Raw genomic sequence first — 21834 nt, 5'->3', positions numbered from 1 at the left:
TGCGACAGCCCACTGCAGGGCACGTAAGATGTTATATTAACTGAAAATAAATAAAGTGAACAACCCCCTTTTTTTCGGACTGCACTTTTAATTGAGGGATTTTAATGATTTGTTATCATTAGCCTAAAAAAGTTCAAATATCTATCCATTCATCCCTTTACATGAAGAACTGTTGCAATGTGCAGGCGTACTGTGGCAGCACTTCACCTGTTCATTTTTGCTAGAAAAATATTTGTGTAGTTTCTGCAATATAGTCTGTTAAGTTTTCCTCAAATTAATTTACTTCCAAACACTTGGATTTTAATATACTATTTATTTATAATGCTGTGTTTTTGTGGTTAAAAAGATTTAACAGCATTTAACAAGTATTTAAAAATATCAATTTTTAAATATTGGTTTAAAATGTTTATAAAGGTGAAAGAACACAGTTTGTTTTGGATTTATTAGAGCTAATTTCATACTCTGAAAAAGCTTAAAATTGTTAAATAAATATAATGTAAAATGTTTATTTGCATATTAACATTGTCAAGGATAATTTTTTGAGTGCAAAACTACTGTGTAAACAATTAAAATTCTGTCAACATTATCACTAGATTAAACTATTTCAGTTAGAGTCTGATATATTGGCTTAGTAGCTATTACATTTAACTACAGTAAACCATTTATAACATTTATAGACTCAGAATATAGAAATATGTTTAGTGGTAGAGTGTATTTTTTATATATTATGATTAAAAACTAAATGAGGTGGATCGGAAATTCTTTAGAGTGCAATATTACCATATAACATGCAGTGTTTTAACAACTATATTATGGAACCACTGTGAGTCTATAGCAATACAAAAATTATCCATAAAATGTATTTGATCTTGGAAAAAAATTAATTGATACTGGCAGCTAAAGTACTGGTTAAAAATAAATATATATACATTTATCTTTAATTGTGCAACAGTTTTTACTGTTAAAATTTAATTCATCCATCCATCCATTATCCAACCTGCTATTTCCTAACTACAGAGTCACGGGGGTCTGCTGGAGCCAATCCCAGCCAACACAGGGCTCAAGGCACGAAACAAACCCTGCCCACCGCAGAAATTTAATTCATTGTACGTTTTATTTTTTAAAGTACACTAGTTATTTTAGTTATTCCTACACTGAAAGAATGGCATGTCAGATTAAAATAAAAAAATATTTACATTAATTGCACATAATAAAATTATTTATATCAAAAATAATTTAATTATGCCTAATGCACTAAATTAATTATATGCTGAAGCAACATATTTTTATATGAAATGAATTAAACTTTTTCATTTTCTGTTAAATTAATTATATTATGTTAAATGCACTTGTCAATAAAGCATAATATTTTAACAATTGTTTTATCTACTTATTAAAAAATGTACCTCACCAAGTTACTTAGCTATAACCTTTTTAGGTTGTCAATTATACATGTTCCAGTATCATTTTATAGTTCATGTTCAAAGTTATTAATAAGAAATAAACAGGTTTGCTTACACCAAAGCTAGTTTTATTTGGCAAAAAAATACAATCTGACAAAAATACAAAAGATTATTATTCAAAAGCTGAAATGTACAACAGTTGTACAAGATCACTGCTTCTTTGGCTGTGCCAGAATGCCATGCCCAATGTATAACTAAATATGAACACAAAATGCACCTTGGATAGAGTGTTATATTATAAAATACATGTATTTATATTTATGTAATTGTATATATTATAAAATAAATGTTAAATATTAGTAAAATATAAAGTGCAAAAGTTGCTGCTTGGCACTTTCTTTCACAATTTTTTTTTCAAACGAGTAAATTCGGTAACTGCATTGTATTGTATTCGAGTGTATTATTTATTTGTCTCTATTAATAGTACTTATTTGGTTGAGCAATATTATGATAATACTAATGAACAGCAATGCTGCAAGTAGCTGACTCGTAACGAATGTCAGAATGTTTCTTTTTTTAAAAGTACGTAAACGTACTTATACTAAGCAAGTAAATCTAGACAACTTAATAGTACCTTTACTAACTTGATGGTATTTAGTGAGGATAGTTTAATAAAACATTAAAAGACAATACAAGGAAAAACTCAAAATGGAGTAACATTAGTCTGTGTGATTAAGTGTTTTACATGAATATCTGAATATTTCTCGTGGTTTTTTTTTTTTCTTCTTTTTTTAACTGTTATTTCACTAAAAGTTTGCTCTTAACTGGCTACAATAACTCAAACCCACAACCTGTTGCTTCTTTGAAAGTCATATGACTTTATCACCAGGTTATCCAAACTCCCCTGATGATAAATCCGCTTAGTGCATATTAATTTCCATTGAGGACTAAATATAACAATTTTGACTTCTACTTAAATGACTGAAATTAGTATATTGTACATCCCACAAGATTCAAAAAATTAAACATGATTGAGTTATTTTCAACAGTCAAATATAAACAATACATGTAATATAAAGTAAATAGTTTTTTGTAAATGTTACATCCTGCTATTTCCCTTTTTTCAGTGTAATAACTGAGATGTAATTATAAAAATAAACTAAAAATATAAATATGTAGTGCTTGTTTCTTACCAGGCTGAAACACTGTCATATACAGGTATACAGTACATACTCCTTGTATGTAAACTGTTGACTAGTTTGTCAAAGTTATTTTTGCAGTGCACAGCACTTAATGACTGTAATCCCTAAACTTAATAAATGTTGGGTTAGAGTTACAGTGGAACATGAGTGCTTTTTGACCCTTTCACTGTAAGTTCATTAAGCGACTTTCCTTTATAATAGTGGTAGTGGGCTGTCTTGTCTTTTTTCATCATCACCACAACAACTAACAGATGCACTTTTTGCTTCTGTACCTTGTCACAAGAATAGACTGGAGACATGAAAAAGGTTTGGGGCATCCACCCGTATATTATTTCCTTGCTACAAAATTAGTTTAAAAGGATGTACAGTGCGTACAGGTTTGATTCCAAGACAGAACTAATTCTCTGGCACAAAGATGGTGGCTTTAAAGGAGAGTTGTGGAAGTGATGTTATTATTGGGGCCAGAACCAGAAATGGTGTCATAGAGGCCAGGGCCAGAAGTGACGTCATCATTGGGCCCGCAACCGGAAGTGGCATCATAGAGGCCGGGAGCTTAAAGTGATGTCATAGAGGCCAGGCGGAACTTCCCGTAACTGGTCTGCAGAAAAGCGAGAGAAAGAGCCACCCCCTGGTCTAGCATGGAATTACTCTCATTCAGGTCCTTTAGCTGCCCACCATGCGCACGTGTGTGACAACCTATAAATCTTCCTCTGTTGAGTTATCAGATTTTTTTTTTTGCAGTATCGTTCACATATTAACAATTACAATTTGTATAATTCGTATTACATTATTTTAACCATTCTAAAAAGGTAACGCACTTTCATTTGTTTTTGGGGGTTTGAGGAAGAGCTCAAGTATACATATAACTCCTCTTTTTGGGAAGCAGAGTTCTCACACATATTAAAGCTGCCTTGATTTATGTCCTTCAGTCTGAATGTCTCTGTTAGGATTGGCCAGGGATGTACAGTTTCTAGTTTATAAAGAGTGCTTCTGCTTTTGCAAATATACTGAAATCTTCAGGCACATCCTCAATCATTCAGGTTCCTTCACATGCAGTAAACATAAAGTTCTGGCACAGAAAATTTAAGGTAGAGCCTTTAATAGCGTAATCTCCGTTGTTTGCTGTTTGTTCAGTTATGCTTGCGGCTATCAAATTTGGATCGGAAACATGATTTACAACATGCCTGCATGAAAATGTCAGTTCTGCTACTCTGTTTAATTACTGAGCCAATGCGACACACTCCGCATGTGCTTAATGATGAAAAAAAACCAGCAATTAAACATTTCACTTACGGCACAGCATGATCTGAACTTTGCATGCTGATTTAAAACTGACAAAGTGGGGGCTGGTGGTCTTTCAAACAGGGGAAGCACATTTTAGGCCTACATCATAAAATTAGTTAATCACTGCATCATGTTATGTATGTGTAAATTCTGCCCAGCTTTAGTTTTGGAGAAAATGGTCAGTGACTCTGTCATACCATCTGGGAATCTTTTTCAGAGACTTGACCAATTGCTAATTAACAGGTTATGACCTATTGTTTTCTGTATGACTTCACTCATTTTAAGCAGGAGAAGTTCCTCTCTACACCTGTTGATGTAGCTCCAATTATTGCCTATAAAGACAATAGGTTGTATGGCTGATGCATTGCACTAACTCCATGTCTTCACCAAGAAATCACACAGCTTAACCCTTTTGCCTTGCACATCAAAATTTGAATACAGTATTTGGAGTTCAAATATCAGTCTTCCTGAATTGGGCATAACTTTTCAGGACACTTTGGAATGCCTCTTCATTGCATCAAATTTTCCTGGATTGATTAATTTTATGAAGAGTATACTTGACAAATTTAAAAATGCTGAGAAATCTGCTACATAAGATTATCTAGGATGGATATGTACTGATTTCTATAGCGCTCCTGGGATCCTGTGATTTTGGCAGACACTGACATTTTCGCCTAAGCTCATTTTGACTTGCTGCTTTTGCATAAACAGCTTTGAACGCCTCCTCTGACCTTTTTCTCCTTTGCAAAAGCAAGGAGACTCTCAGTTCATTGTTTGCAGTAAAGAACATGCATAGCCCTTTGCTACACAATGTCAAAGACCACATCAGTTTCTGAGATTTGTTCATACGTGTTCAACATGAAAAGAAACTCAAAATCCTCTAGTGTCCTTCAGAAGCCTTTGATGATATTGAGTGTGTCCTTATCTACTATAGTTTCATCCTAGATAAGCTTTTCAAAAGCCTGCTGGAGCCCATTATAGTTGTTTGCCACAATGCTCACTATTTGTGATGTAGTTTCATTGAGTAGTAGCATTTCTGGGCAACCTGTAACAACCTGCAGACTCAAGAAAAGACATCCTCTTGATGAAAAGATGAAAAGTGCCAACAGTCAGCGCACATTTTTTCAACACAAATGAAATAGAATATATTAAAAAAATTATAAAATTGTATAAAATTGTTCATATTCGGTATCTGTTTTTGATTATGCTTGTTTTTATCAGAGAAAAACAATACCAGATGGTAAACCATGTAGTGTAGTAAGCTTCCACTAACATTAAACTAATATCCAAAACTGTTAAGTGTATAGTTGTCTGACACAAAACTAGACTCCATAGTAGCTATTTAACCATAACATAATTACTAAAGTTGAAACTGAAACTAATATATATGTCTTTATGAAATAAAAAACTAAATTAAAATTAATAATACGAGGTGAGACACAAAAATAACCCGACTGGTAAAAAAAAAATATTTATTGATGAATTACAGCATTCTAAACATTGTCACCTTCTATATATTTCCCCTCCCGATCTCTACACTGTTCCATACGTACCTTCCATTGATTGAAACAGTGTTGGAAGTCTTCTTGCTTGAGGCTCTTCAACAGGCTTGGCATTCTTGTCTTTACTTCATCCATTGAAGAAAATTGTGTTCCCTTCAGGTCACTTTTGATTTTCGGGAACAAGTAAAAATCACTGGGAGCTAAATCAGGCCAATAGGGAGGATGATCAAGGACAGGAATGTTTTTGTCAGTCAAAAACTGCTTTATAGAAAAAGAGAAAATTTCCAAGAAATTTGATGTTGATTCATTGTTTGCTTTTTTCACCCAACATTATCATGGCAACTCGTGTAGCTATTGTGCAAATACTGACTGGGCTATTCACAGGATACACCTAGCTAGGTTGGCGGTTTAAGAGGGCTTGTAGGAGGGAATATAATTCTATGACTCATGTCTGGCTAACCTCCAGATGGTTTTCCAGGAATGCCCCAAGCCCAGTCTGGTTACTTTTGTGTCTCACCTTGTACACAAAGAAGGAAAACTAAAACTAAACTGAATTTCCAAGTAAGATCAGAAATAATATAGAAATAAAAACTAATGTAAAAAGACAAAACTATAATAACCTAGATGTGAATAAGACAGAATCATATTTGGATAATGTTTTAGTGAATTCTCTGTGATTCTCCTTGTTAGCAGATTCACTGCGCTTATCATGCCCTCTGAATGCCCGCCCTTGAGGGCAAGGCAGTGAAGTGAGGTGGTTAAGAAAGGCCCTGTTTTTTTTTTATTTTTTCACTGTTTCATTGTGTTTTGCTCCATGAATGAGAACAGCATCATTAATTCCATGTTCTATTCTGACCCGTCCAAAATAACTTAACTGTGCACACAAACTTGCGTGTTCATTGCTTTTCACTTTTGTATGCCCTGTCAGAGTCAGCCTGATCCCTAAAACTCAATTTTGACCAAGTAACCTTTGATGGTTTCATTCATAGACATGGCCAACAGTACATTCTCTTTGTCACAACACTTCCAGTCAGCCAGAACACCTTGTCATACCAAAAGTGCTGAAAAGACCGTTTATTTTTCCTTATCTTTTGAACCAAATCAGTCTTGGGCATTGATTTACCCTGCTGTTTCACTCTGAGTTTGGCTTTGCCAAAATCAGGTCAACAATATTAGCACTGTCTGCCATTATGCACAGCTAAGCTAGCTGGCTGGCTAGTCCTCCACCCATGATCTAGTTTGAAATAAACTAATGAACTTTACTAAACTGAAACAAAGAGTAAACTGAAGAATGCCTTATTTATGCTTTTATTTACAATAGGATATATACAAATATACAAATCAAAATAGTGGGCTACATTGCTAGGAAGTAATAGACAACGAGCAGTACGATTTCACTTGCCAAAAATCTGCATGGCACTGAACTTGAAATACTCCGATGCCAGAATGCTGTCAATCAAAAAGAGATACCACCACTTTGACTGTTACTACAATTATCGTGCAGCAACCCAGTGTCCTGGCCAGCCCACTGCCCCATTTACCATCAGCGATGCTGAGCTTCCCTGGAAATGAGGTTTTAAAGCATTTGTCCAATAAATGTCTAGCTTTGCTGCACTGGAAACAAAATATTCTAAAGTGACATTGACATCCAGTGAAGCTGCACTTCAGTGAGTTTTAATGGATAGTGCTGCCCTGGGAATGTATGAGAAAAAAATCATGTTACACAACCTGTAGGAAATTATTACTGATTTTAAAGAACTAGCCATGAAGTTGAACATGTTCTAGCATGATATTTGTCGTAGCAATGTTAATACAACAGTACATATTTGAATTTTTATGACATTTTAGGGGAGGTGGAGCTATCCTTGTAGTCTTAGAACAGTTGCCTTTGAACTGACAGTGCTGTATTTTTATTTTAGTTCCACATTGGTTGACCTTAATGAGAATATTATGGAAATATATATATATACATATATATACAAACCGGATTCCAAAAAAGTTGGGACACTGAACAAATTGTGAATAAAAACTGAATGCAATGATGTGGAGATGGCAAATGTCTATATTTTATTTGTAATAGAACGTAGATGACAGATCAAATGTTTAATCCGAGTAAATGTATCATTTTGAAGGAAAAATATGTTGATTCAAAATTTCACGGTGTCAACAAATCCCAAAAAAGTTGGGACAAGTAGCAATAAGAGGCTGGAAAAAGTAAATTTGAGCATAACAAAGAGCTGGAAGACCAATAAACACTAATTAGGTCAATTGGCAACATGATTGGGTATAAAAAGAGCTTCTCAGAGTGGCAGTGTCTCTCAGAAGCCAAGATGGGTAGAGGATCACCAATTCCCACAATGTTGCGCAGAAAGATAGTGGAGCAATATCAGAAAGGTGTTAACCAGCAAAAAATTGCAAAGACTTTGCATCTATCATCATCAACTGTGCATAACATCATCCGAAGATTCAGAGAATCTGGAACAATCTCTGTGTGTAAGGGTCAAGGCCGTAAAACCATACTGGATGCCCGTGATCTCTGGGCCCTTAAACGACACTGCACCACAAACAGGAATGCTACTGTAAAGGAAATCACAGAATGGGCTCAGGAATACTTCCAGAAACCATTGTCAGTGAACACAATCCATCGTGCCATCCGCCGTTGCCAGCTGAAACTCTACAGTGCAAAGAAGAAGCCATTTCTAAGCAAGATCCACAAGCTCAGGCGTTGTCACTGGGCCAGGGATCATTTAAAATGGAGTGTGGCAAAATGGAAGACTGTTCTGTGGTCAGACGAGTCACAATTCAAAGTTCTTTTTGAAAATCTGGGACGCCATGTCATCCGGACCAAAGAGGACAAGGACAACCCAAGTTGTTATCAACGCTCAGTTCAGAAGCCTGCATCTCTGATGGTATGGGGTTGCATGAGTGCGTGTGGCATGGGCAGCTTGCATGTCTGGAAAGGCACCATCAATGCAGAAAAATATATTCAGGTTCTAGAACAACATATGCTCCCATCCAGACATCATCTCTTTCAGGGAAGACCCTGCATTTTTCAACAAGATAATGCCAGACCACATTCTGCATCAATTACAACATCATGGCTGCGTAGGAGAAGGATCCGGGTACTGAAATGGCCAGTCTGCAGTCCAGATCTTTCACCTATAGAGAACATTTGGCGCATCATAAAGAGGAAGGTGCGACAAAGAAGGCCCAAGACGACTGAACAGTTAGAGGCCTGTATTAGACAAGAATGGGAGAGCATTCCTATTTCTAAACTTGAGAAACTGGTCTCCTCGGTCCCCAGACGTCTGTTGAGTGTTGTAAGAAGAAGGGGAGATGCCACACAGTGGTGAAAATGGCCTTGTCCCAACTTTTTTGGGATTTGTTGACACCATGAAATTCTGAATCAACATATTTTTCCCTTAAAATGATACATTTTCTCAGTTTAAACTTTTGTTCCGTGATTTATGTTCTATTCTGAATAAAATATTAGAAGTTGGCACCTCCACATCATTGCATTCAGTTTTTATTCACGATTTGTATAGTGTCCCAACTTTTTTGGAATTCTGTTTGTATATATATATTAGCAAAATACCCGCGCTTCGCAGTGGAGAAGTAGTGTGTTAAAGAAGTAATGAACTAGAAAAGGAAACATTTTAATAATAACGTAACATGATTGACAATGTAATTTTTTGTCATTGTCATGAGTGTTGCTGGCATATATATATATATACACACACACACACATATAAACATATATATATACATATACACACACACATATATATATATATATACATATATATATGTATATATATACATATACATATATAGCAAAATACTTGCGCTTTGCAGCGGAGAAGTAGTGTGTTAAAGAAGTAATGAAAAGAAAAGGAAACATTTTAATAATAAAGTAACATGATTGACAATGTAATTGGTTTACCATTGTCATGAGTATTGCTAGCATCGGTATGAAAACATCCGGTCAGATATATACATTGGTTTAGATATATTGGTTGAGATATATATAAATTGGTTTGCATAGATCCGTTCTAATATATATACATTGGTTGAGATACATTCGTTCAGATATATACATTAGTTTGAATACATCCGTTCAAATATATACATTGGTTGAGATATATATATTGGTTGATATACACTGGTTTAAATATATGTATTGGTTAAAATAGATTGGTTTAGATATATACATCGGTTCAGATACATCCGTTCTGATATATATATTGGTTCAGATAGATCCGTTCAGATATATACATTGGTTGGGATTTATGGGCAGGCACAACGCGGCCATCCATGTTTAGCATCTCCCTTTCGCTTCATCATTGCTTAAACACTGTTGTAATTATTGTGCAAATTTTATACAAGAAGCGTACGCCTGTCTGTCACGTTTTGTTTCGTAAGCCCTCTTGGTTGGGGGTCCTCGATTTCAAAGCACTTTTTTTCCTTTCATTATTTAAAACACTCACATAGATACCCGCCTCTTCGCCTCGCTCCGTCCTGCCCCGGCTCATTGTACCCGCCTCACTCGCTCCCTGTTGTCCCACCCATGACAGATTCTTCTCAAAAGCAGAGTTACCAGAAAGCATTAATCGCAACCACAGTAAGTCCCATTTTTTCACCTCATGAGACGCTGGTTTATCATAGGTGGAAAGCCGCTGGGTGATATCTGTTATTCCATATTGGCAGCATTTCATTAAAGGGCAATCTGTTTCAGCAAGGAGCTAAGTCCTGTTTGCTGAAAGGATGTTATGGAGGAAAACACTGGAATAGCGCTGTTTCGTCTGAATGTTTATCAGTGATCAGGGACCAGAATGATCAGAATATTCCTGCTTCACAAATATCTGATGTCTGTTTCTATTGTAAAACTGAGAAAGCCACACACGCGCGCGCGTACACAACACAAACACTCAAACTCACAAATCGTGGGTCACACACACTACTGATTAAGTGTATCTGTCACGGACGATCATTTTTTTCACCCAATAAAACTTTAGTTTGTCAAAGTTAGAAAGCAGCGCAGTGATTTCTATTATTCCTTATTGGCAGCATTTAATTTAAAGATGATTCACATCAACAAGGTGAAAGAGTCTCTTATTTTGACAGGGCGATCTTTTTTTTAGGCTTAACCGTTTTTGATTGACTTACAAAAGAAAATAGTTATTACTTACCCTCTTTGCTTCAAATTGGCTTTTTAAAAAACCTTTTTAATATAATTTATTTATGACAGTATAAAATAAAAAAGTAGTACTCAAAATTATAATGCGCATATCTAACAGGAAGAGGTGGTTGTAAGAGTATGATTGCTGACTCGCAGTTAAATGATCACTGGTTTGTGTCCTGGGGGGCTTCCTTTCTGTTATTTTATTTATTTATTTTTACAAATTGCTTGAGTAGTAAGAAAGGCGCTATAAAAACGTAAAGAATTAATAATAATAATAATTGTAGTAGTAATATTATTATTATTATTATACGTGTGAATGCATGATCAAATTCAGCTGCTGCGTAGTGGGGTATGAATAGGGAAAATACCACGAGTTCATTGAAATAATTACACAGCAAGGTGCACACGCAATGCAAACATAATGTGTATATTATTGAAGTAAAGGTTCATATAAATTAATTATATACAACTTTTTAACAAGTTGAGAGATGTCAACTGGTTAAAATGCACGAAATTACACATGTATTGCTTTATAGTCCACACATAGTGTATGTATATTATTAAAATAATGATATAAAAAGCCTATAAAATGGTATAGAATCTGCGTCGTAGACTTATGTTGTGTCAAATTTCTTCAAAGACGTTTTTAATTATTTTGCTTTAAAAAATCTTACGGCAAACATGTGAACCATTGAAAATCGCTGATCTTAATTAATTTGTTTAACGCATCCTCCGTGCAAAATGCTGTCATATCTGTTAGTAAACATGCACGCGCAGCAATGTCCTGATGTCTGCGTTCTAAGGCTGCATGGTATATTAAACGCTATTGACGTTTTACTGGGGTGGTCCGTGATTGAGGGCGGACAGTAAACTTTGTTTAAATTATATCAAAAAATACCAGTCAGTTGTGTTTTCAGTCATTTTGACGTGTTTACTGTTCTGTTACCAAAAAATTCTTCAACGGGCTCATCAACAAAGAAACGTGGATAGTAAGATTTAGTAAAATACCAGTAATAATAATATATTGCTCGACACCCAGTAACACTTTACAAAGACATTTAAAAGACAACTCGTTAAAATAAATGTAGCAATCCATTGTATAAATGCTGCCAATAAGGAATAATAGAAATCACCGTGCTGCTTTCTAACTTTGACGAACTAAAGTTTTATTGGATGAAAAAAATGATCGTCCGTGACAGATACACTTAATCAGTAGTGTGTGCGACCCACGATTTGTGAGTTTGAGTGTTTGTGTTGTGTATGCAGCGCGTGTGTGTTTTCTCAGTTTTACAATAAAAACAGACATCAGTTATTTGTGAAGCAGGAATATTCTGATCATTCTGGTCCCTGATCACTGATAAACATTCAGAAGAAACAGCGCTATTCCAGTGTTTTCCTCCATAACATCCTTTCAGCAAACAGGACTAAGTTCCTTGCTGAAACAGATTGCTCTTTAATGAAATGCTGCCAATATGGAATAACAGATATCACCAGGTGGCTTTCCACCTATGATAAACCAGCGTCTCATGAGGTGAAAAAAATGGGTCGTACTGTGGTTGCGATTAATGTTTTCTGGTAACTCTGCTTTTGAGAAGAATCTGTCATGGGTGGGACAACAGGGAGCGAGTGAGGTGGGTACAATGAGCCGGGGCGGGACGGAGCGAGGCGAAGAGGCGGGTATCTATGTGAGTGTTTTAAATAATGAAAGGAAAAAAAGTGCTTTGAAATTGAGGACCCCCAACCAAGAGGGCTTACGAAACAAAACGCGACAGACAGGCGTATGCTACTTGTATAAAATTTGCACAATAATTGCAACAGTGTTGAAGCAATGATGAAGCGAAAGGGAGATGCTAAACATGGATGGCCGCGTTGTGCCTGCCCATAAATCCCAACCAATGTATATATCTGAACGGATCTATCTGAACCAATATATATATCAGAACGGATGTATCTGAACCGATGTATATATCTAAACCAATCTATTTTAACCAATACATATATATTAGAACGGATCTATGCAAACCAATTTATATATATCTCAACCAATATATCTAAACCAATGTATATATCTGACCGGATGTATTCAAACCGATGTATATATCTCAACCAATATATCCCAACCAATGCATATATTTGAACCGAAATATATCTGAATGGATGTATCAAAACCAATGTATATATTCAAACCAATGTATCCGAACCGATATATATATCTGAACCAATGTATATATTTACGAACCAATCTTTTTTTCCTGAACGGCCCCTCATAATCTATATATATCTATCTATATATCTATCTATATCTATCTATATAATATATCTATATCTATCTCTATCTCTATATCTGTCTCTATCTCTATATCTATATCTATATATATATATATATATATATCCTTTGGGGTGCGAGCAGCTGTTGCTGGGGGTGCCAGAATCCATCGAGGAAGAAAAATTAAAAACATTATTTGTACAAAATCTTAATTTATCTATCCATTCCTAAATAATTAAATGGGCAGGCTATTTTGTATCAGTGCAATACGCTGCTCGTTAAAACGGATGACTCCTGCTCTTACGTGCACTTATTGCTGCGTGGGTATTATGAAGTATCGTATCTGTTCAAGTTCTATTTAAATTTTAAATATAAGTAATTTTTATTTGGTCGACAGAAATATGTTTAGTAGGAATGTAAGGTAAATTTAGTCATCATTGCATAAATTTTTCTTCACCATAGAAATTTAAAGACAAAATTCAACTTCCATTCCTACCAAAGATATTTCTGGTGACTAAATAGAACCTACTTATATCCAAATTCGAGCTATTGAGTTGTCGCCTGCCTGCCTGAATAAGTCACCCTCGCTTCTCTCTTACTTTTTTACCGTTCATTTAATCATGGCTAGTCGTGGAAAAATTATAACATGGAAGGAGGATTACACTGAGTATGGCTTTACCAAAACAATTATTGATGGCGAATAAAGTATCCATTATTCATAAAGCTTCAATTGGTGATCTGTTTTTCTGAATTAACCTCATATTTTTTCATTCTTCTTCTCAAACCAAGGGGGTGTGAAGGTAAAATGATTTGGGAAGTGCTGATATATATATATATATTGAATATATTGAAATAGTTTTACTGTCAAATGATGCAAACAGTATGCGGCACGTGTTTCGCCTAATTATGGGCTCATCAGGCAGTACACACTCACTGCACCCCTCTCGGGAATCGAACCTCGTCGTCAGCGGTAGAGGTGAAGCATCTCCAGTTGCGCCAGGGTGTGTGGTTCATTTATTTGACAGTATGTAGATCTATATATATATTGTGGAGGATGGCCGGCTGTTTATCCCGGCCAATACCCCTAAGCCCCAGGTGAAGCCCTCCTTGCAGCATGGAGGTCCCCAGAAGACCAGCAGGGCATCATGAACAATGAAGTTTTTATGCACAGCCCTGCAGGATGCCATGGGGCCACAAGAGGGAGCTGCAGGGAGGACCGAAGATTTCTTAGTGCCCTATGACCCCGAAGTTCGTTATAGGAAGAGCGACGGGCTTCGGGTTGAAAAAGAACTCTTACCTGACCTAGAAGTTATTGAGAATCACATGGACTGGGGATTAGGAACACTTCTGGGTCAGGAGATATAAAAGTACTGTGGGAGTACCCAGACGGTGAGCTGAGCTGGGTGGAAGGGTGGCAACGCATCTGGGAGCTGGAGGACTGATTTATTGTAGTATTAGTGATTTATATGAGTATTGTGGTGGAGAGTGTGCTTTGTACACTGTGGCGATTGAATAAAGTCAAATATTGGACATTTACCTGGTGTTTGGAGTCGTGTATATATATTACTTTTGAGAATGCAACGTATAGTTTTGTCTAGGAGGAAAGCAATGTTGCCTCAAATCAATGCAACCTTTTGTAGGGTGTGTCCCTGAGACTTATTAATTGTCATCATGAAGCAAAGCCTTACTGGAAATTTGAGGCATTTCAATTGAAATGGGAGATCAGAGGGTATGACGGTGATGCCAGGAATACATCAGAGTGTGGCGCTCTGCTTTTTTGTGTAGCTGCCTTCACACAGCTTCTCTGCTGCTTTATAAACGAATGCCATATAAGGCCATCGTTTCTCCTTGCTTCGAGGTTCTGTACTATTTTATTCTTCGTTTATTATGATTCTTATAGTTATTATGTAGCTATTCAAGACTTACTTTACTGTTCAGGTACCCATTTCCTTTATTTAATCCGCGGCTTGTACGTTATTTTTTGCTCGTTTATTACAATTATATAGATGTTTATTGATTCCCTTCTTTAGCTGACTGCCTGCTCATATAAGACGCTCCGCTGTTTTTTTGTAAAACAGCCTTTACACAGCTATTTCGCTCTTTTATAAATGAACGACATATAAAGGCATCACCTTGTCAATTGTGTAATGCATTTTTTGAACAGGTTTGATGCATGGAAGTGATCACTCGTACGTCGTTCAGTAAGTTCACGTGAGCTGCTCTTTTGTGTGATGTTGCAATGTCCATGGCTTAATTTAATGTTAGCTAAGACCCGGCACTTAAAAGTTTCTGGCTGCACTCCGGTCGTAATATGACGAAGCTGCACGAGCTCACTCTTGAGAATGCAACGTATAGTTGTCCAGGAGAAAAGCAATCTTGCCTGAAATCAGTGGCATCGTTTTGTAGGGTCTGTCCCTGAGACTTATTAATTGTCATCGTGCAGCAGAGCCTTACTGGAAATTGAAGGCATCTGAATTGAAATGGAAGATCAGAGGGTATAAAGGGGACGTGAGGAATACATTGAGTGTGGAGAAACTCTAGAGACAGCGTGTGTATTAACTTGTGGATTTTTCTGTGAGTATTTGGTGGCAACATGACGAATTTGCTTCCGCAAGACCGCGTTAGCTGTGGAGCTCAACTCGGAGCATATTTTTTTCCTACCTTGTCAATTGTGTAATGCGTTTTTTGAACAGGTTTGATACATGGAAGTGATCACTCGTACTGCTTTCAGTCAGTTCACGTGAGCTGCTCTCTTCTGTGATGTTGCAATGTCCACGGCTTTATTTAATGTTAGCTAAGACCCGGCACTTAAAAGTTTCTCGCTACAGCAATTTGAACTCCGTTACAAAGTGATCCAAAATCTCGTTTATACCTCGTGACTTCTCATTAAACTTATACCTCGCGAATAAAGTATTCAGTGTTTTTCTTCAGCGCTCTTTGGGAACTGTTCCTTCTTTTCTATGTACTGTGGTCACAGTCAGTTCACGTGATTACCTGTGAGGCTTGATGATGTCACACGCAGCTCTGCCCCCCACGGTAGTCGAGCTAACGTCCATTACAGTATATGGAGAAAAATAGGTTCCAGTTATGACCATTATGCGTAGAATTTCGAAATGAAACCTGCCCAACTATTGTAAATAAGCTGTAAGGAATGAGCCTGCCAAATTTCAGCCTTCCACCCACACGGGAAGTGATGAGTGAGTCAGTGAGTGAGTGAGAGCTTTGCTTTCTATTAGTATAGATAAGTGCTCAAAAAAATTAAAGGAACACTTTTTAATCAGAGTATAGCAGTCAATGAAACTTCTGGGATCTTGATATTGTCAGTTAAGTAGCAGAGGGGGTTGCTGATCAGTTTCAGCTGCTTTGGTGTTAATGGAAGCAAAAACAGGTGCACTAGAAGGGCAACAATGAGACAACCCCCAAAACAGGAATGGTTTACCTGGTGGAGGCCACTGACGTTTTTCCCTCCTCATCTTTTCTGACTGTTTTTTCACTAGTTTTGCATTTGGCTACAGTCAGTGTCACTACTGGTAGCATGAGGCGATACCTGGACCCTACCGAGGTTACACAGGCAGTCCAACTTCTCCAGGATGGCAAAACATTATGTGCCATTGCCAGACAGTTTGCTATGTCTCCCAGCACAGTCTCAAGGGCATGGGGGAGATTGTAGGAGACAGGTAGTTACTCTAGGAGAGCTGGACAGGGCTGTAGAAGGTCCTTAACCCATTAGCAGGACCAGTATTTGCTCCTTTGGGCAAGGAGGAACAGGAGAAGCACTGCCATAGCCCTACAAAATGACCTCCAGCAGATCACTGGTGTGGACATCTCTGACCAGACAAGCAGAAACAGACTTCATGAGGGTGGTCTGAGGGCCCAATGTCCTCTAGTGAGCCCTGTACTCACTGCCTGGCATTGTGGAGCTCGATTGGCATTTGCCACAGACTACCAGAATTGGCAGGTCTACCACTGACACCCTGTACTTTTCACAGATAAGAGCAGGTTCACCCTGACCACATATGACAGATGAGAAAGGGTCTGGAGAAGACATGGAGAATGTAATGCTGCCTGTAACATTGTTAAGCACGACCAGTTTTGTATTGGGACAGTGATGGCCTGGGGAGGCATCCATGGAAGGACGCACAGACCTCTACAGGCTAGACAGCAGCACCTTGACAGCGTTTAGGTATTGGGATGAGAAGCTTGGACACCTATGCTGCTGCAGTGGGTCCTGGGTTCCTCCTGGTGCTGGACAATGCCTGGCCTCATGTGGCGAGAGTATGTAGGCATTACTTGGAGGATGAAGGAATTGATACCATTGACTGGCCCCCATGCTCACCTGACCTAAATCCAATAGAACACCTCTGGAACATTATGTTTTGGTCCATCCAATGCCCCCAGGTTGCACCTCAGACTGTCCATGAGCTCAGTGATGCCCTGGTCCAGATCTAGGAGGAGATCCTCCAGGACCCCATCAGTCATCTCATTAGGAGCATGCCTTGATGTTGTCAGGCATGCATACATGCACATGGAGGCCATACAAACTACTGAGTACAAATCTAAGTTGCTGCAATGAAATTCTGGCAAAATGGACTAGCCTGCTGCATCATTTTTTCACTTAGATTTTTGGGGTGTCTTTGAATTCTGCCCTCTGTAAGTTGATAATTTTCATTTCCATCAAATGATGTGGCATCCTTTCGTTCCTAACACATTACCCAGTCCATATCAGTATAGTTATCCAGTATGATTTTTTTCCCATTGAGATCTGATGTGTTTTCAATGTGTTCCTTTAATTTTTTCAAGCAGTTTATATAAATCTGTACCCTTTTTATTTTTCCAGTCAAATATGTTAAATATTTCCCCTTTCCATTTTGAACTATTGTTGCAGTTTCCCTCCATAGATAAATTGGTTTTTTTTTTAAATAGCTTTAGATTTTTATTTTTTTCCCCAAAATAAACTTTATTAAATGTTTTGCAAATTCAAAAATATAACACATTGTTACATTTGTTATGTACAGAGTGAAGAAAAAACATAAGGAAATAACCAGTACTAAAAATATTTAAATTAAATGAAGCTGAAAATCCTTAGCAAAGCAATAGCCTTATTTAACTTTTTGTTTTGTCGAGATCACAAATTTGTTAATGTGGTAGAATAATTCAGTAACTCATTGCATACAGAAGACATAAATGATGATATCCTTCTGGAGAGTCTCATCTTGTTTATATAAAATTTAGATAGTATAATAATTAAGTTAATGATACAATGTTCGTCAGAACTAAAGGAGGCATTATTAAAACATAGCAGTAGGTAGCACTTTTAGGGGGTATCTCTCTACCAGTTCTTTTCTTCAAGTCTATTAAGAGATCTATGAGCTAAAATGAACTGACAAATACACCAATTAATTATTATTAATAACATTGGCATTTGTTTAAGGCATCAGGTTTACAAAACCTAATCCTAATGTAGCCCACCAGTTTTATAGAAATAAATGGTCCTTTTTCAAGAAAGGAAAACAATATAACTCTGGTTTACGATGACTATTTCCTATGCCAGTATTAAATATGACTGCCCACTTGTTAAGGTTCTTTAATACATTCTCAATTCCGGTTGTTGTAATCAGGTCACAGGCTGAAGGATTCAAGAATAAAAAGCCTCCATCACTCCAACTGCTCTTAATCTTCTAAAAAAGCACCAGTTTATTTGCACAGACTTAATTTTGTGAGTGAAATGTTACCATTTGAATCAATCATTAGTCAATTCTAGATTATTTAATTTTATGTTTTAAGTTTTATCTAATATTTTCCAGCAAGTGCTTACTGCTACATTATATTTATTTGTAATAAGTTTATGTTCTTTTTGATGTGCTTTTAATCTTATGTTGTGGTGTCCCTGTAAAACTTGCAGAGAAACTAAACTTAACTACTGAGGCAAAGTTTAATTCAGTTTAAAAGCTGTAAAATTAAAATATGCTGTAGTAACAGATCAGAATTAAAGCAGCATCAAATAGTTGAGTTTATGATACCCAGCATATGGACAGAGATTAGTAAAATTCTTACTTACACATCTAATGAAATCACCAGTGTCATTTGTGCAGACTCCTCATCTAATGTGAACACTTTTATTCCTCTATATTGATACAGTGCCAGATAATTTTGTCACTTTAAAAAAGGAAATACACTTTTTCATACATTTTTAAATGAATAAATAAATGGTATGTGCAAAAATAACAAAACGTATTCCTTCTCATTTTTATCGCTTAATTTCTGAATGGGTCCTTGACCCAACGTTACTTTCCGGGCTTTGCTGAGCCCTGCCAAAACCTTCCAAAAGTAATTTTACGAAGTCAGTCCTGAAACGACGGTGATGTATAGTGTTTTGGCTCTACAAGTGGATGTTATTGGATATCTCTGCCAATGAGCAGGTACTTTCTAAAACACACGTAGAGTAACACACTCTCTCAAAAATGTCAGTTGTTACTCTTTAACAAACTCTAGATGATAATGTCTGCTGAACAAATAGGTATCGTTGGCTAAGCAGAGGCAAGGTATGCTCCAACATCTGGGGCCTCATGCATAATGCTGTGCATAGAAATCACACTAAAACATGACGTATGTACAAAAGCGAAAATGTTCATACACACAAAAAAATCCAGATGCATAAATCTGTGTACACCAACTTCCATGTTCTTCTGCTACATAAATCCCAGTTAGCATGAAAAGTAATGCACATGCACACACCAGCTGCCACTCCCCAACTCATCCAAGAATTACGCCTCTTTGAATATGCAAATCAATATAAATAGCCCTTAAGCTCAACATTCTGTGAAAAGGCAATGGCAAAAGCACAGGGGAAAAGAGAAGAATTTCAGCGAATACCAAGTGGAGGCAAGGAAAAACGTTTGTTGGTTTAAACAGTTGTATAAACAACAAAAGGAAGTTAATCGAGTGACATAGAGTTCACAAAGTCGCACAGTGCCCAAAATAAAAAAGAAGTTGTCAGATATCAAAGTCACCATAAAATGGCGAGTCGTAGCCCAATGTCTGAGTGTCATATGAAAGCTTATTAGGGTACAGAGAAAAAAAATAGGCACACAGAGGGAAAAAATCTTGAAATGCCCACTTTAATCACGAAGTTTCCACTGCGTGACCTTCAATGAAATAATTTATTGCAGCAGTACTGTCTCTTTCAAATATGTTAACCTCCAATTTCCGTCCTTCCTTTTCTTTCTCCAAGTACACAATCGCCACACAATCAACTCAGTAATAGATGTTAAGCCATCTGTAAGCTTAGAACTCAGATTCTTCAAAACTTTTAAAGAACATTGAAATATCTTCATAGTACATGTTTAATTATTCTGTCCATCTATCCTTGCAGTGTTGCGCCAGCCCCAGCAAGAATACAGCGCGAGGCAGGAACAATCCCAGAATGGGCGCCAGCCTCTTACTTGCGCTGCGACACCGTATCCTCACATGTTTAATCATTAAAAATATAGATTATTTAAATTATTTTAACATTCTATATGTATAATGTAATAAACATATTTTGCTGCATTTCATCTAAAAAATTATATCGTCATCATATGTAAATATGTTCTTTATAAAGTGGCGCAGGATGTGCAATATTATATTATAACTGCATCACAAGTTTACAGTGATGCAACTGTACTTATAAGTATAAACAGTTCTACAAGGAGCACTTGATGGATTGATTGATTAGGTTTAAAGTTTTTGGGATGAAACTGTTTCTGAACCACGAGGTCAGTACAGGAAAGGCTCTGAAGCCTTTGTCATATGGGAGCAGTTCAAATAGGCAGCGTGTGCTAGATGCTGTATACCAATAATTCTCTTTCCAATCAGCTGCTGTAGAGCTGTGATTCCACACTCAGATACAGTGATATAATTACTCTGAGTGGTGCAGTAAGAGTAATATGGAAAAGGATGATCTGCTGTGGCAACCCCTAACGGGAGCAGCTGAAAGAAGAAGAAGAAGGTGCAGTGAGAGTAACAACGCTATAGTATTTGGAATAGTTTGGCCATTCCGTCGACCATTATATTGTTACAGGTTAATTAGAATCAGATGCCTTAAACTAATAAACAATATGCGGTTAATTTCAGTGTATATGATAAAGCCGTTTCAGGGATGTGGATCTAAAAAAGAAAGGGAAACCACACTGGAACAAAAGCACTGTATATGATGCTGGGTGCCTCCAGTTTGCAAAACCGAGCAGAGAACTTGCGTACGCCAGGTTTGAGCTAACGTGAAAATGTGCGTGGCTTTACGCCAGGTTTAGGCTTTATACATCGCGATTTGAGTGTGGAAATGGGTGTATGCAAACATTTTTGTGTGTACACACCATTTATACATGATGCCCCTGGTGAGAGGTAGAGTGACTCGAACAGAGGCTCGTGTGTGAATGAGGATAGCCCCGATTGGCTCCCTACTCCTGAGGTCTCGCGTCCCCATCCCCTTGGCCCACAGCCTGTCTCTCAGATTCACACAAATAAATTGGTGCCACAACTGAACTATAATACTTAGCGTGATGAGAGTAGTCGCAAAATCAACCAGAATGTTCAAGCAAATTATAGAAAAAAACCCAATCGAAATCCGTTAACTAGTTATCTTATGACAGAAATATACACACAAACAGACAGTTGTTGGATTTTGCATATATAGAGATATAGATTGGGGTAGCTCTAAAATTACTGCGGTATAAACTGACTGTGATATTCCCGCCACTTTTGAAAGAAACACATGACCTGTTAAGGACCGGTCTTTTGTCAACCATGCATTAAGTTTTTTTTTGTTTTTTTCCATAAGGGGAGTAAAATTTAAATTACTTCTTTCAAATTGATTCTTATATCTATCAGTTCCTAAATATTCTATTTTTTTTTTTCCTGAGATGTTGATAAACAGCAATAAAGTGGAATTCAATTCTGGTGAGTGCCTCATGTCTTAAAACATTCCACATACTAATACAGAATAAGAAGAAGGAGTGTA

The 21834-nt window shown here is 36.9% G+C and overlaps 1 protein-coding gene across 5 annotated transcripts in view; it reads left to right on the top strand.

Moving 5' to 3' along the window:
• shank1 (SH3 and multiple ankyrin repeat domains 1) overlaps positions 1-21834 on the top strand; it is a 670907-nt gene that overhangs the window by 398304 nt on the left and 250769 nt on the right. The gene's annotated exons all lie outside the window — the stretch shown is intronic.

This window comes from Polypterus senegalus, chromosome 13 (assembly GCF_016835505.1).
Source record: "Polypterus senegalus isolate Bchr_013 chromosome 13, ASM1683550v1, whole genome shotgun sequence".
In the NCBI taxonomy this organism is placed as follows: domain Eukaryota; kingdom Metazoa; phylum Chordata; class Cladistia; order Polypteriformes; family Polypteridae; genus Polypterus; species Polypterus senegalus.
This window is presented reverse-complemented; position numbering and strand designations above follow the sequence as displayed.